The following is a 15411-nucleotide window of genomic DNA, read 5'->3' as shown; positions in this document are numbered from 1 at the left end:
GTCTTGGATAGTCCTTTGATAGCACTTTACAGACCACATTTTCATGTTTTACATGTAAAATAAACTAAAATGTTATATAGCAATGGATATGCTTGTAAGGATCAAGTAAAGCTCAAACTGCAGATTCAGACTCGGTAGTCTGTTTAATCTCCAAATTTAGACTCAGCAGTCTGCAAAAATCAGACGTTGTAGACTACATAATGAAACACAACAATAAAGTGATGGAGATGCACGCAACAGAAGTTAGAGATGGAGAGGATAGCTTCAACACAGATTTCCAGCTTGTTGTTTAGTTTGCAAATCTGTAGCTTACTATCTAGAAATTTTAAACTGACCAACTGATTCAGATTGTCCAAAGTCTCATTGTACTGCATGAAGTCCTAGGAGCATGCGAGTCTGTCATTTTTTATTGTCCTGATTTGTGCTACTCTGACTATGGACTAAGATGGGCAATTTCTAGCTGAGCATTTTTAGCAACATTCCGTGCACTTTTGGGAACATCATCAACAATTTGTTGTTGACCATTGGGCATACACTATTGTCCAAAAGGTACATCTTCCTGGAAAACAACTCTTCTAACTTATTCAGTCCTTTGAAGTTGTTTGTGCATTGATCTTCCCAAAAGATTACATCATGGCTGCAAACAATTCTCCTCTTTTTGGGATCCCATAATCTATATCCCATTTCACCATCATCACCATATCCTAGGAATACACACTTACAGTACTTTTGCTCCAACTTGTTGCGGTCTTCCCTTTGAATGTGCACAAAATGTTCGCAACAAAACACTCTCAAATGAACTTATGAAGGTGGCTTGTCTATCCATGCTTCCTGAGGAACTCCTCCACCCAAATACTTATGTGGTGATCGATTAATCAAATGTACAGCTGTCAAAAAAAACATGGGGTAACACAGCATGAGATAGCATGCATCGGATTTTTTCTTGATTAGTCCAATTCACCCGCTCTGCAACACCATTTTGGGGTGGATTATGAGTTGCAGTGAGCTCCCTCTTTATATCTTTATTGTCATAGAAGTCCCAAGAAGACTTTGACACATACTCACCCCATTGTCACAACGTAGACACTTTACCTTACTGCTGACCTGATTTCAGCAAGTACCACAAATTGTTTGAACTTATCTAGGGCCTGATCCTTATGCTGGATTGGATATACCCACACCTTACGGGTAGCATCATCCACAAAGGTAACAAAATACTGCTTTGCCCCTAGAGATAGCCTTGGCATCAAAATGTACCAATTCCAAGGGAGAAGCTTTCAATGAAAGAGATTTCTTGTGAGGAGTTTGAGCATGCTTACCATATATACAATGATCACAAATGGTCAAAATCAGCCTACCTCAAACATGGTAAATACCCCAAACAAGAAAGCACCTTCATTCCGGTTTGACTCATGTGTCTCAACCTACCATGCCACAAGAAAACACTTGGCTTCTTGGTTATGGAGAGTGCATGGTTCCACACACTAGTTACATGAAGTGGATACAAAGTGTCACTTTTAGGACCTCTAGCAATGATCGTGTATCCCTTGCTGATTTTCCACTTGCTATATCCAAAGGTAGTGTGATAGCCATCAACATCTAGCTGCCATGTGCTTATCACAACTCTTCTTGAGCTCGAGTACATGCCTCACATGATGCAATCCAAATTTGGTCCATGCTGAAATTTTAGTTGCACACTGTCAATTCCTTCAATATCACATGCATGGGTGTCCCCCAAATGAACAACACCCTACCTGGCAGCACTGTAGCTAGAGAACATTCCCGATGTGGTGTCACATGGAATGAAGCACTTGAATCCAAAATCCAGGTGTGCATGTCATCATCAGAATCAGAAACCAAAGATTGTGCATTAAAAGAAGAAACAAAAAAGAATATCATTGCCACTATCCACATGATTGACTACATTGATTTCTTCTATGTTAACCATGCTCTTCTTTTCAAGTTGACCGTCCTTTTTGTCATCCCTGCTATCATCAAACTTTTTACCCTTGCCTTTTTTTCTTCCACTTAAAGCAATCACACTTAAAGCAATCCTTTCTTGCCACTTAAAGCAATCCTTTCTTGCCACAATGATGGCACTCAACATCTTTCCCGCGAGACTTGTTGCTGCCTTTGTTTTCCAATTTCCCCCTTTGCTAAGATCTACCTCTAGTATGCAATGCACTGGAAGAATTATTATCTATTCAACTATTTTATTAGCAAAGAGCCCTCTACATCAAAATACATCAACATAGCATTGGAGTTGCTCATGGTTTTCTTGAATGTATCCAAATTTTCAGGTAAAGTGCATAGTAGGAAAGTAGCTTTGAATTCATCATCAATGTTGAATTTCAAATCAACCAGTTGGATGAAAGCTGAGTTGAACTCATTAAGATGTATAGTCATGGTTGTACCTTCCTTCATTTGAAGGTCCATCAACTTCTTCAACCAAAAAACCTTAATAGCAGCATTTTTCTAATCATACAACTCCTCAAGTCTAGTCCACATAGCATAGGCAAAATTCAACTTCTCTAAGTTGAATAGTAAAGAGTTGGAAACTTAAAGCTCTATAATAGATCATGCAAGCTCGTCCATATCTTCCCAATCCGATTACAGTATGTCTACTGGTATAGGCTTCACCTATTTCTTTTGCACCAAGACATTGTAGCAGTGTTTCTGCCATATGGAAAAATTGTGTGTATCCTCAAGCTTCTTGATGTGCAAAAGGTTGCTGCTATCATTGTTGCTTGCCATGACTTCAGCCAAAAAGAGGAAATTGAAGCCTTTATTGACCAAAATATCAAACTTGGTTTGTGGCACCCATTGATAGCCGCTGACAAAGAAGCACAAGATCAGCTACTCATACTGTTCTGAGCCACTCTGCAATCCGATTCAGTTGCAGCAATCTGATTTAGCTTCAACAATTTGGTTTCAACTTTATCAACTCAACTTTAGATCTTCTACACTTTTAGAATCAAAACTTTTGAGCAAAACTGAATTTTTCAAAAATCAAATCCAGCCAGCACCGAAAAAAGGTTCTAGCACACTCTATGAAACCCTTGCTCCTTGTTTAACTCAAAACTGAGTTACCAAGCTTACAAATGTGAGAGCTCCAAGCTCATATTACTTTGATGTTGAACCAGAGTTTTGATGGTTAATAAAAAATTTGCTATTGAAACACGATTCTGATGCTGATCCACACTCACCACACTAGGTTGTGAAACCAACGCCTCTGATACTAGTTTGTAAGGATCGAGTGAAGCTCGAATTGCAGATTGAGACTCTGTAGTCTGTTGCACATTCAGACTTAGCAGTCTGTCATCAACAGTCTGTCAGATTTAGACTCGGTAGTCTATAGAAATCAGACGCAGCAGACTGCATAATCAGACACAACAATAAAGTGATGGAGATGCACGTAGTAGAAGTTAGAGATGGAGAGGATAGCTTTGACACAACATTCATGGGTACAAAAGAGTTGTACCTCTTTAGGTTTTTCACATAGATATAGTTTAGGATTATACAACCACCCAATAAGGGTGCAAATATACAACCACCTAATAAGGGTGCGGACGGGCACGTGGCCCTTTATCCCAACAATGATTTCACCCTCAAAGAAGTTCAAGACAGGAGGAAGAATAATAATTTTCCTCTCCTATGATAAAATTTTTGGTAACACTTATAAGATTCTTAGTTTCCCAATAGTTTTATGCTGCTTTTGGAGATGAAGACTTCATAGATTCTTTAAAGCTCTCATGCCTCCATATGTCTTCAAAAAATCAGCCCATAAATGATGGACAAGCCTTTGCTCCAAAGGAGAAGCTCCAAAAAACTTGAAAGCGTGCATAATTGATATCATGAAGCAATTCCTTTTAAGTGAGGCTGAAGATGATGTCCTCATAGGATGGAAAATCCTCAAGCTTTGGTAAGGAGAGTCTATGCAAAGGTATGTGTAGACAAGTTTCGAGACCTACATCTCCAAGATAATTTCTATAAGAGAATAGACTTTTCTACACACAAGCAACAATTTTGTGAAGGGCTTCCAAAAGACATGTAAGCATTTTTTAATGCTCAAGGACCCAAGACAATCTCACAAGCTATTCATCTTACTATGGTTGCTTCCAACATCAATTTTCAAGATGTGACCAAAAAGGGAAGTACGCTTACTAATGGAAAAGCCAAACCCTTCAAGAGAGGGAAGAACACAAATTCCTCTTCCAAGTACGGTGAGCCAAAGGACAAAAGCAGTTGACAAGGTAAGGATTGGCTCTCTCTTGAAGAGATGGCTCAATACTACAAAGATAATTGATGCTTCAAATGTGTGGATCAAGGTACTCATATTGCTCTTGCTCATAGAAGCATGCTAAAATGGAAACACCTCAAGCATCCCGGATTCATGCTCCAAGAAGATGTTGGCTATTAGCACTAGTTTTGTAATGGGCCATAAAAGTGGCTCGCCTAGATTCTCATATTTTAATCATAATTTTAACATATGACATAACAACTTCATGGAACTTCTTGAGCATCTTGTCACGATGTGTCTAAGACTTTTGAGAGTTATATTTGAGTTAAAAATGCTAAAATAAAGTTTTTAGTTTTTTTTTAAAGAGCCTTTTTGCATAAAATTATAATTTACTACTTAAATTGGGCGAGTAGTAAATGTGGTCAGTGTTTATGTAAGCAACAAAGAAGTGTGATAGGTTCATTACATACCTATTGAGGGATTTTTCAAAGAAGTTAGAGTCTGTTTTAAAAAAAAGTTCTACAATTGAGTCATTTAGTAAAATTATACGCAATTTACCAAATTAGTTTATAGAATTGGCCATGCAAAGACAACTTCAACCCTTCATTTATTTTATCAAATTTTTTTGTTAACTCATACTACACAATCTCATCCTCAATAAGCTCTCAAATATTATGATATTGAACCTCAATATTCTTTATGCGTGCATGGAAGAGAGAGTCCTTGGCAATCGCCATGCAACTTTGGTTGTCACATTGATGTTGTTGTTGAACCAACATGAACACCCCAAGTCCATGAGAAGTCTTATTAGCCAAACTACTTCACAAGCTAGAAAACAAGTAGCCTTATACTCCGCTTATGTTGAAGAAAGAGCGACAGTTGGCTGCTTCTTGCTAATCCAAGAAAACACTCCAGAACCAAGTGAGAAACAATATCCAAAAATTGACTTTCTAGAATTACAATCTCCTACTCAATCAGAGTCACAATACCCTCTTTGGGTATTTTTGCCAATGCCATAGAAAATGCCATGGCCGAAAGTACCTTTAATATACTTTAGAACATGCATGTTTTCCTTCCAATGAGATTTTTAAGGAGGGTTGGAAAACTTGCTCAAAACACCAACTACAAAACAAGTGTCTAGTCTCATATTGCACAAAAAAACAAACTTCCCACAAGCTTCTTGTACTTCTTGATGTTGACTAAGCGAGAAGAATGCTCCATGGAGGGTTTCACATTCACCTCCATTGGAGTGTGTACAGGCTTACAATCCATCATCCCAAATGCTTTTAGAATTTTTGTTGCATACCTTTGATGAGAGATGAAGATGCCCTTTGCGGATTTCCAAACCTCAATCCCCAAACCAAATTTGAAAGTGCCAATCTTGTCATTTCAATCTCAAAGCTCAAACTCTTTTGAGTTTGTTGAATGAGATCTTCATGATTATGTGTGATAATTGATTCATCTACATACAAGATAACAATGGCCTACTTTCTGTTCTCTCTTAGTACATACAAATTTGCATCAGAAGCACTCCTTTTGATGCCAAGATTTTTGAAAAACCTACCTATCCTGGCATACCATGCTCTTGGTGATTGCTTTAGGCCATATAAAGACTTTTTCAACCTGCAAACCTTACCTTTTGAATGGGGCAACTCAAACCCTGGTGGTTGCTCTACGTAAACCTCCTCCTTGAGAAGTTCATTCAAAAAGGAAAACAACCCAACAAAATATAGCAGCCAGAGAAATACACAGTGAATAGTGGTCATTCGAGTTGTGAGAGCAAAGGTTTCACTCACATCAAACCCTTCATTTGTGGAAAATCTTGTGCTACTAACCTTGCTTCATACTTTTCTAATGAGCCATTAGCCTCGTGTTTGACTTTGTAAACCTAATTGGTGACAATGACCTTCTTCATTGGTTTTGGATCCACTATTTCCCATGTGTTGTTCTTTCTTATATTGTAATACTCTCACTGCATTACTTCTTTCCACTATGGATCAACCATGGTCTTTTTGATAGAGGTTGGCTCATGTACGAAGCCCACAATTTTGGGTATAAGAGCCATGTTGACAATGTGTTCGAAGGATCATTTTTGCTCCTCTATTCTCTTTGACCTTGAAACCATCTTCTTCTTCACGAGGATTGTGATTATGAGGATTTTGATCATTTGTTGAGCCAGCTTTGGTAGTGGCTTCTCCTATATTGCTACAATAGGCTGGTTAGTTTTGTTTGAGTTATCATAATCAGACAACTCCTCCTCCTCAATTTTTACCTGACTTTGATCTGACACAAGTTGGGTTATTTCTTTGTTTGATGAGAAAATGGACGAACTCAATTTCTCCACTGAATCCCTTCTTCAAATATCACATCGCGACTAGTGAGTATCTTCTTTGCCTCTAGATCATAGAGTATGTAAACATTAGACTAATCACTATATCCTAGAAGTACACACTTCTTGCTTTTGGCTTCTAGATTTATTGCTTTGGAATCAGGAACATGTGAATAACAAAAACACCCACAAGTTCTGAAATGCAAGACTAAAGGTTTCTTACTAGAATAGGTTTCTTGAGGTGTTTTTCCTTGCAAAACCTTTGTGTAGCTTTGATGGAGGATATGAACTGCTCTATTTATTGCTTCAGCCCAAAAGGAGTCAAGCATATCCTTGGCTTTGAGCATGCATCGTGCCATCTCTACCACAATATGATTGCACGTTCCACAACTCCATTCTGTTGTGGTGTGTAAGCAGTAGTAAGGTGATGCTTGATGTCATGCTTGGTGTAATAGTTGTTGAATTAATTTTGAAATGAATTATCTTCCTCTATCTATGTGAAGTTTCTTGACCTTTTGTTAGGGTAAGCCCAACTTGTGGCACCACTATGGAAAAGCCCTCTAGCCACCTAGGAAAGGATAGATAATGACATAGTCCACTAGCAAGAGGAGGCAACCTCTCTAGGCAATGATTGAAAGCACTAAGACTATTTAAGAGGCTATTTTTTAATGAAGTATTTACACTTTGAACACTATCATTGTGTCTACTCTCTCTCTCTCTCTCTCTCTCTCTCTCTCTCTCTCTCTCTCTCTCTCTCTATGCTCTTGCACTTGGCATAACCTAACCCTAATCTCCATCTCTCTAACCCTACTAACACCATGGTTAAGCTAGGGATCCATCCTCCATAGCCTAATGCTCACTATTGATAATTAGGGAACATGCTTTCGTGCTTCCCAACAAGTGGTAACAGAGCCGATGGTTCACACATAGGCCTAGTTAATTTCTCTCTCCCTAATCACTAATATCATTGATTATGCTCGCGCATGTTCTTGGAAATACCAATGAGCCACTACCCTTCTTCAACAATCGATTGGTGATTTGTGGCATTCCATTAATTGTGTGTATGAATTTCATGTTCATTTTTAGGGTTAGTATAATTCTCATCATAATCAGTATCACCTTGTACAATTTGTGTGTGTGTGTGTGTGTGTGTGTGTGTGTGTGTGTGTGTGTTGCGTCCTGACACCATTTCATAGAGCCCCTAAGCGCAAAAATTGATCTAAGTTTTGATCTTCATTGTGTGTCCAAAATCTTTGTGTTTTTTTTATATTAATTATTGTGCTTTTTTGTGTCATTTTTAGCTTGCTTTACCGCACCATTACTCTCATTGTAGGCATCATTTCCTTGTGTTATTCGTGTGTGTGAAGCCATTGGAAAGAGCTCTTTAACAAATATCTATTCGCTCTAATCCCGTCTCATATGTGCATTTGATTACTCAATTAATTTTTGCAAATTAGGGCATCATTAGCTTCTGGAATTCTTTGCAGTCCAATAGACCCAAAAGTTGAAGTTGTGTGTGTGAGTAGCTTTTAAAGCATTAACTGCTTAGTTAGCGACCTTTTTTAACATCACCACCTTTTTTGTGGGCTCTTCAATGTGAGAACCTCCTAAATATAGGAGCCCAAGAGAAAGAACCCTAAAAAGGGCATCCATATCTTCAAAGGATGCCCGATGGACTCCAACCAAGCGATCAAGCACTTGTTGTGAGCCTTGCTAACTTTCATCACCCAGAGCGCTACCGACTGCATTTTATGCCAGCCCCATGATCACTTGCTGGGGTCTTTTTTCCCATTAGCACATCGTGCAATATTCACTTGTTTCCATACTTTCCTTGTCATCACCTGCTACAACTAGCCGACCACATCTTCTACCCACGTGCTCACCAACACAATCAATAGCCAGCATCGTGTTGCTTAAGAGTTTTTTGCCTGTGGCTATTTTCATCAATTGCCGCGCTACACACTGGCTCATGCTCGTCATTTTTTGCGAGTCACATTTGCCATGCGCTCCTGCACTTTGACATTTTTTGAGCTTAAAAGTTTTTTTCTTCTTGTTAAACGGGTTGTCACACACATTCAAAGCCCCTTCAAAAGTGCCCATTCTCATTCCTAGTTGCAAACTAACACTCTTGGGCCAAGTTCAATAAAAGACCTCAAATGAAAACCTGCGAGGGGTTTTTTTTTCAAACGAAGTTCTACATCAAGCATAAGAAATAGCTTTTCAAGCTTCATAGTCTAAAAGATAATTGAGTTTCAAATGAATTCATATGTGCATAACACTAAATTTTCCATGTATGTTCACTCTCTTTCAAGATGATTTTGTTTTTTTTAAACATATGACATGGTCTAGACGCTGCCACTAAATGTGGTAAGACCTTCCCTAAAAGATGCTCAGACTTGAGCATGAGCACACACACAAGCACACAAAATGCAATGTATGTGTGTCTTATGACATTAGCCAAGAAGGTTGTACCCTCGACATTTTGGACCAATGAATATATGATGACAATGCTTGAAGATGTAGAAAAATACAACATGAAGATGAATCAAACAACAACAATGACAACAAAATGAAGACAATTTTGAAGAGGCCACACATGATGACCTATTCACACAATAAATGAATAATTTTGTACTACCTAGGACTACTAGCGAACCTACTAAGTACCACTTGTGAACCATAGCGATGAATCCGGTAGAGAACCGCTATGATGTATTATGGGACATTGAACCATGGTCATTGAATTCGATGAGAATTGCCACGATGTATTAATTTGAGAATTGTGAAGTGTTATATCTAGTGAGAACCGCCATGATATATCACGTAGATGAATCATGTTAGCCTAGGAGTGCACCATGACATGAACACATGAAATCTTTGTAAAACTCCAAGTTTGGCTTAAGGGGGCAATGGTTAAGGTAAGCCCAACTTGTTGCACCACTATAGGAAAGACCTCTAGCCACCTAGGAAAGGATAAAGGATGACATGGTCCAATACCAAAAGGATGAAACCTCTCTAGCCAATGATTGTAAAGCACTAAGCCTATTTAAGAGGCTATTTTCTAATGAAATATTTGCACTTTGAACATTATCATTATGTCTACTCTCTCTCTCTCTCTCTCTCTCTCTCTCTCTCTCTCTCTCTCTCTATGCTCTTGCACTTGGCATAACCTAACCCTAATCTCCTTCTCTCTAACCCTAACCCTAACACCATGGTTAAGCTAAGCCTCAATCCTCCATTACCTAATGCTATGCCAATGGTGATTAGGCAGCACGCTTCCGTGCTTCCCAACACCTTCTTTCCTGTGTCATTTTGTATACGCTTGTGCCACACTTTAAATTTTCCAAAAGTGTTAGACTTCTCATGAATAAAATACACCCATATATTTCTACTAAGTTGTCGACTTACAACAAAATTAGAAAGATCCACCCCATGCAAAAGTAGACATTTTACCACAAAGATTTGCACGTACTATTTCTAAAGGAGATTGTGCTCGATTATAAGTCTCTTGTGGAAAAACCTTCCGTTGTTGCTTGCCCATTATGCAAGCCTCACATACTTCATTCATATATGAGATTTGCATCATATATGCAACCATCCCAGATCTCTACATCTCTTTTAGCACAATAATATTTATGTGACCAAATATCTCATGCAATAACTGAGTTGTACCTTTTTCTGTAGTTACTATAAATGTAGAAAGCTCCTAAAGATTGTTGTGCTTTAGTCTCTTTCCCACTGTATTGTCTTGAGAATTCAAAATTTCTACTCCAGGTTTACTTAAAATAAACTTCAAGACCACGATCAATGATTGCAACAATTGAGAGAATATTCTTCTTGATTTGGGGAATGTACAACACATCAGAGATTTACTTGGTTTCACTTGTAGATTCTAAAAAGGAAAATATTCTAGACCATTCTGTTGGACATTTTGAATTATTCCCAACAATTACATTCATGGGTTCCTGTAGAGGCTTCTAGGAACTATACCAATCTTTTCTTAATAGTCATATGTCAGGATGTTCCCCTATCTAGAATTCAAGAACCATCAACAAATGGGATTTGTGTTGATAAGCATACCTTTTCTATGGTGGCCAATAGTTCAACCTCTGTCTCAACATTGTTGGCGGATTCTCTTTCCTTCCAAGAAGGTTTCATTTTTTCGTTCTTCTCATCTGCTTTATTCTTTCTACATTCTTTAATAGCATGATCTTTCTTATCACAATAAAATTAGCCACCTATTAATTTCTTAATCTTGGGCTTTGTTTTAGAGGTATTTGACATAGTTCCCTTGTATTTTGTGCTACTCATGAAAGCAGCATCAGCCCCGCCATCCCTAGTCTTGAGTCATAGCTCCTCTTCAAGCAACATTGCACTCAGTTCTTCAAATGTAAGAGGGGGCAAACTTGAATTTTGAGTGACGTAACAAGACCATCATATTTCGCTAGAAGCATGCGAATGCAGTGCCAAGCTAAATCTTTTGGAGAAATGGCCACACCAACAACAACTAATTGATCTTGGAGATTCTTAATTCACCTGATAAAGGCCAACACCTTCTCTTTGTCACAACAAGTTTCTTACCAGCAAGCTGATTGATATTCCAGATTTTGTATTGTGGTGTGATTGTGCGCCTCATATGGGCGAGCTAAGATGCTCCATGCTTCATGTGATTTAGTGATATGGTGAATCAAAGTGAGAACATAATCACTTATACACATGAAAATGGTGCACAAGGCATCTGCATTCCTCCTCTTCCAAGCACGTAGAACAGTAGTATATGGAGGAGTTACGAGACTTGGATTTTGTCAGTTAGCTGTTGGAGGAGGCTTTGGGTCAGCACCATTTTTCCCCAACATTGTATCTAGTAACTCATACAAATCTAAAATTGCAAAAAGTTTGAATTTTCATAGAGTGTAGTGGGTGCCATCAAGCTTGCGTTTCGTGAAGGTTGGTGGACGAATGCAAAGCGGAGGAGAATTGGCAGCAACATTTGAAGATGCTGACTTAATAAGGGATTGGTTTTGCAAGGTAATACAAGTACTTCTCGTAAAATCTTAGCTACGAGCACCTACAGATATGATACCTTGTAAGAAATGTAGAACAAAATAGAATCTTGTAGCAAGGAGAGTAGAGAGGGATAGGATGCAAAGTAGATTTGTGGCAAATCAGAATTTAGATTAGCAACATCCATGCGCTCTCAAGGTAGAGCTTAGATGGTGATATAGACAAGTAGAGTTAGTAGGCATGAGTCCAAGGGGTTGGCTATCCTTCAATATATGATGCCATGGTTCATGGAGATGGCCTCCTTATATAGTTGTATGTGTGGGTGGTAGATAAGTGTGTGTGTGTGTGTGTGTGTGTGTGTGTGTGTGGCATGTGTGGTATTGACCATGCCAAACCATCGGTCTGTGGCCACATGTCATAGTACGAATGGCATGTACATATGGCCATTAGTACTAATGGCATGTACCCCAAGGTTGGGCTCCCGAATTAGCTCCGTACCATCCACGGTCACAAATCATGGCATTATTATTAATGGCATATACCCGGTTGGGCTCTCGAATTAACTTCGTACCATCCATGACCACTAATAAAGACCTCATCAACGTGTTATAGCTAGAATCCACCAAATATATGTAAACTATTGGCTTCTCCTCATATGGGGGCCTTACAAAGTATGCAACATACATGATAGTGGACCAAACTGACAGGTGGGCATTACAGGTATACTAACAAATCTTTTCATGAATTTGTTTACTATATGGCTGCACTACAAAGAGAAGCCCTTGCTTTGCATCTCATGAAACCAACCTTGAGCTTCGTAGCTCTACCATTGTCGGTGTGACCTTGTTGGTTGTATCATGTAAACAATGCATTCCAAGAGACTACATCCAATGTAAGAAGCTTGTGAAGAGCCTACAGTGCTTTTAAGGGTACATGTCGATCAAACCATTACCAAGCTTTGGCATGTTTTATCACTGACAATCTTGTTGTTTCCCCATAATCTGCACAATTTCCTGACTGACAATCTCATCATCAATTTCTTTGCCCTTGAAATGCTACACTTGCAATGGGCTTGACCTTCCTAGCTCTACCATTGTCTACGTGACCTTGTTGGTTGTATCACATGTAAACAATTTATTTTAAGAGACTACATTCAACGTAAGAAGCTTGTGAAGAGCCTATTGTGCTTTTAAGGGTACACCATAGTCACATACATGTCGATCTTACCAAGATTTGGCATCTTTTATCACTGACAATCTTGTGATGAATTTGTTTTCCCATCATCTGGACAATTGCCTGTGACGAACAATCTCATCATGAATTTCTTTGCCCTTGCAATGCTACACTTGCACAATGGCCCCCAACTGAGAATCTCGCCATGAATGGTTGTGATTTCAAGAGTACACCAAGCTCAAGAGACCCTAGCTCGAGCAAGAAGCTTATCAAGAACTTGATTTGCTTGCAAGAGTACACCTGGATCAACATACATTTTGATCAAAGCATTGCCAAGCATGGCATCTTTTATTAACAAGTTTTCTAATTGACAATCTTGTCTTTGAATTTGGGTAAAACAACACAAGCACAAGTGCATCAAAACATAACGAATAAACCTCCAAAAGGTGTCTCAACGCACCATCGATAATATCACAAGTGCATGACCCGTCCTCCAGACGGGGGGGCGGGGGGGGGGGGGGGGAGAGAGAGAGAGAGAGAGAGAGAGAGAGAGAGAGAGAGAGAGAGAGAGAGAGAGAGAGAGAGAGAGAGAGAGGGAGAGAGAGAAGGAGAGGGAGAGGGAGACAACAAGCGAATGATGAGCTCTTAGTCGTATATACTAAACTCACCAATCCTTTAATACGACAAGAGAGAGGGGAAGAGAAATTACTTGTACTAGTTGGTAGGTGCCGCCTCCGATGGCAACACTTCTCTCTCTCTCTCTCTCTCTCTCTCTCTCTCTCTCTCTCTCTCTCTCTCTCTCTCTCTCTCTCTCTCTCTCTCTTTCAATCTCATTGTTTAGCTGTTCACTATCTCACCCTGTGTGGCCTGAACGTAATTGGAGATACGGGGGGGGGGGGGGGGGGCCTCAAGACTAAAGAACACCGGGTCTTATATGACCCCCCCGGTGATGGGATCCATGGAGGAGAAGTTCAAGCACAAAAGCAAAGATGCACGGTGAAGTCCGATTTTGGAAAAGTAAACTCAGACATCCAAAGAGTAAACTCAAACAAGCATAAGTAAATGTAAACACACCCACATTTCAACAAAATGCACGCGTGCGACCAATTAGGGCATTGGGTTTCTAGAATACCCATCTGAGTTCGAAATTGGGAGGAGAGACTCGCGGACAATTTTTTGTTTGCCATCAGATCTCTTTGAGATCCACGCGCTCAGTTGTCCGTCATCGATCCCATGACGGGGTCTTCATTAAAGACGCCTTGCCATTTAGTGATGAGGGGGGAGGGGGATTGTCGGCATCCCTTCCCCTTTTATATTTAGTATAGAATTCTTTCACACTTTCCAAGCGTATTCAACTTTGTTCTTGTGCGACCAGGAGTCCTAGTGATAGGATTTGAAGGGCTGCCCCAAATGTCTAATGACAGGCATGTGTAGCTTATGCCCTTCTAATGAACAAAAAGAAAAATTTGCACCCATCTACATCAAAATGCCCAAAAAATAATTCATCATTAAACAAGTTAATATGTCACTTATCTCATACACTAATATTTCACTTATTCACACTCTCCATGCATTTAAACCATCCTTTTAATATAACTTTGACAAAATTCATTATTTAAACAATGTATCCTCAAACCACGCTCTAGGAATCACAACTTGGTAAATTTTTAAAGATTACAAAATAATAGAGCAAACGAAATCAATGACATAATAAATATGAGTTCGTTTCCATCATGAAAGTACCAAATTGGAGAATAATAACTACTTTAAAAAGAAGATTAAAAGTCATTCAATACTAATACAATGCAAAATAACCTTGGATACAAAATTATATCGTCAGGCTTGAATATCCGAGCAAATAAAACTCCATAGCAACAATCAATTTGTTTCCAAGCTTGATATCCTTCGCTTCCTCATAGATTTCCATGAATCAAAGCATTCTTCCCACAATACATCTTGAGGACATGAAGCTTTCGGAGTATTGAGCCCAACAAACATTGCTAAGCCCAATGATTCAAGCAACAACCTATTAGGAGACTTGTTTTTTATCTTAATTTTTGAGAAGCCCCTTTCACAGGCAACTGATGAATGTGAAAGTAGAAGCAGAGCTCTCCATAATTTCATGGTCCATGGAAAGATACCTACCATTCGTCATGGTTACAACAATCTTGCCAAGCTGAATGCATACTCTTACCTTTGAAGCAATTACGAATGCGTGTGATAAAAGATCCGCGTTCTCGTTTGCATTCTTCTTCATTGATGAAAGAATTGGCTCTCTTTCAAAAAAAATTGCACAATATATCAAGACACCTTATGGTAAAGAAATCTAGTTTTTGTAAGTCCTGATCATAATCCTTCGGGCTAAAGTACTTTGCTGCCTCAAAGAGATTAAAATCAACCTTAAAATGATTTGACAATGAATCCACCAAACCTTTGATATACATAATTTGCATGTAAGCTAGATTATTCACCACCCCCTAGAAAGTTTCATGTGGATCAAGAACATCCTCGTCAGACATAGGGCTAAGATGTAGTGAATGAGAATGTGTGTTTCCTGAGGAATGTAATCAATGATGCCATATTGATTTATCGCCTTTGAGAAAAAAAGTTGAGTATACCTAGCCTCACATCCAACTACATTCACTAGAAAAGCCATTTGCAAAGA

The 15411-nt window shown here is 39.0% G+C and overlaps 1 pseudogene; it reads right to left on the bottom strand.

Annotated features, from left to right (window-relative positions):
- Positions 1-14624: 14624 nt before the first annotated feature.
- On the bottom strand, positions 14625-15199 carry LOC147463765 (uncharacterized; annotated as a pseudogene).
- Between the last annotated feature and the right edge of the window lie 212 nt (positions 15200-15411).

The sequence above is a fragment of the Adiantum capillus-veneris genome, chromosome 2, assembly GCF_014529385.1.
Source record: "Adiantum capillus-veneris isolate H3 chromosome 2, ASM1452938v2, whole genome shotgun sequence".
NCBI classification, from domain to species: domain Eukaryota; kingdom Viridiplantae; phylum Streptophyta; class Polypodiopsida; order Polypodiales; family Pteridaceae; genus Adiantum; species Adiantum capillus-veneris.
Note: the sequence above shows the minus strand (reverse complement) of the source record. Positions and strands in the feature narration are given on the sequence as shown.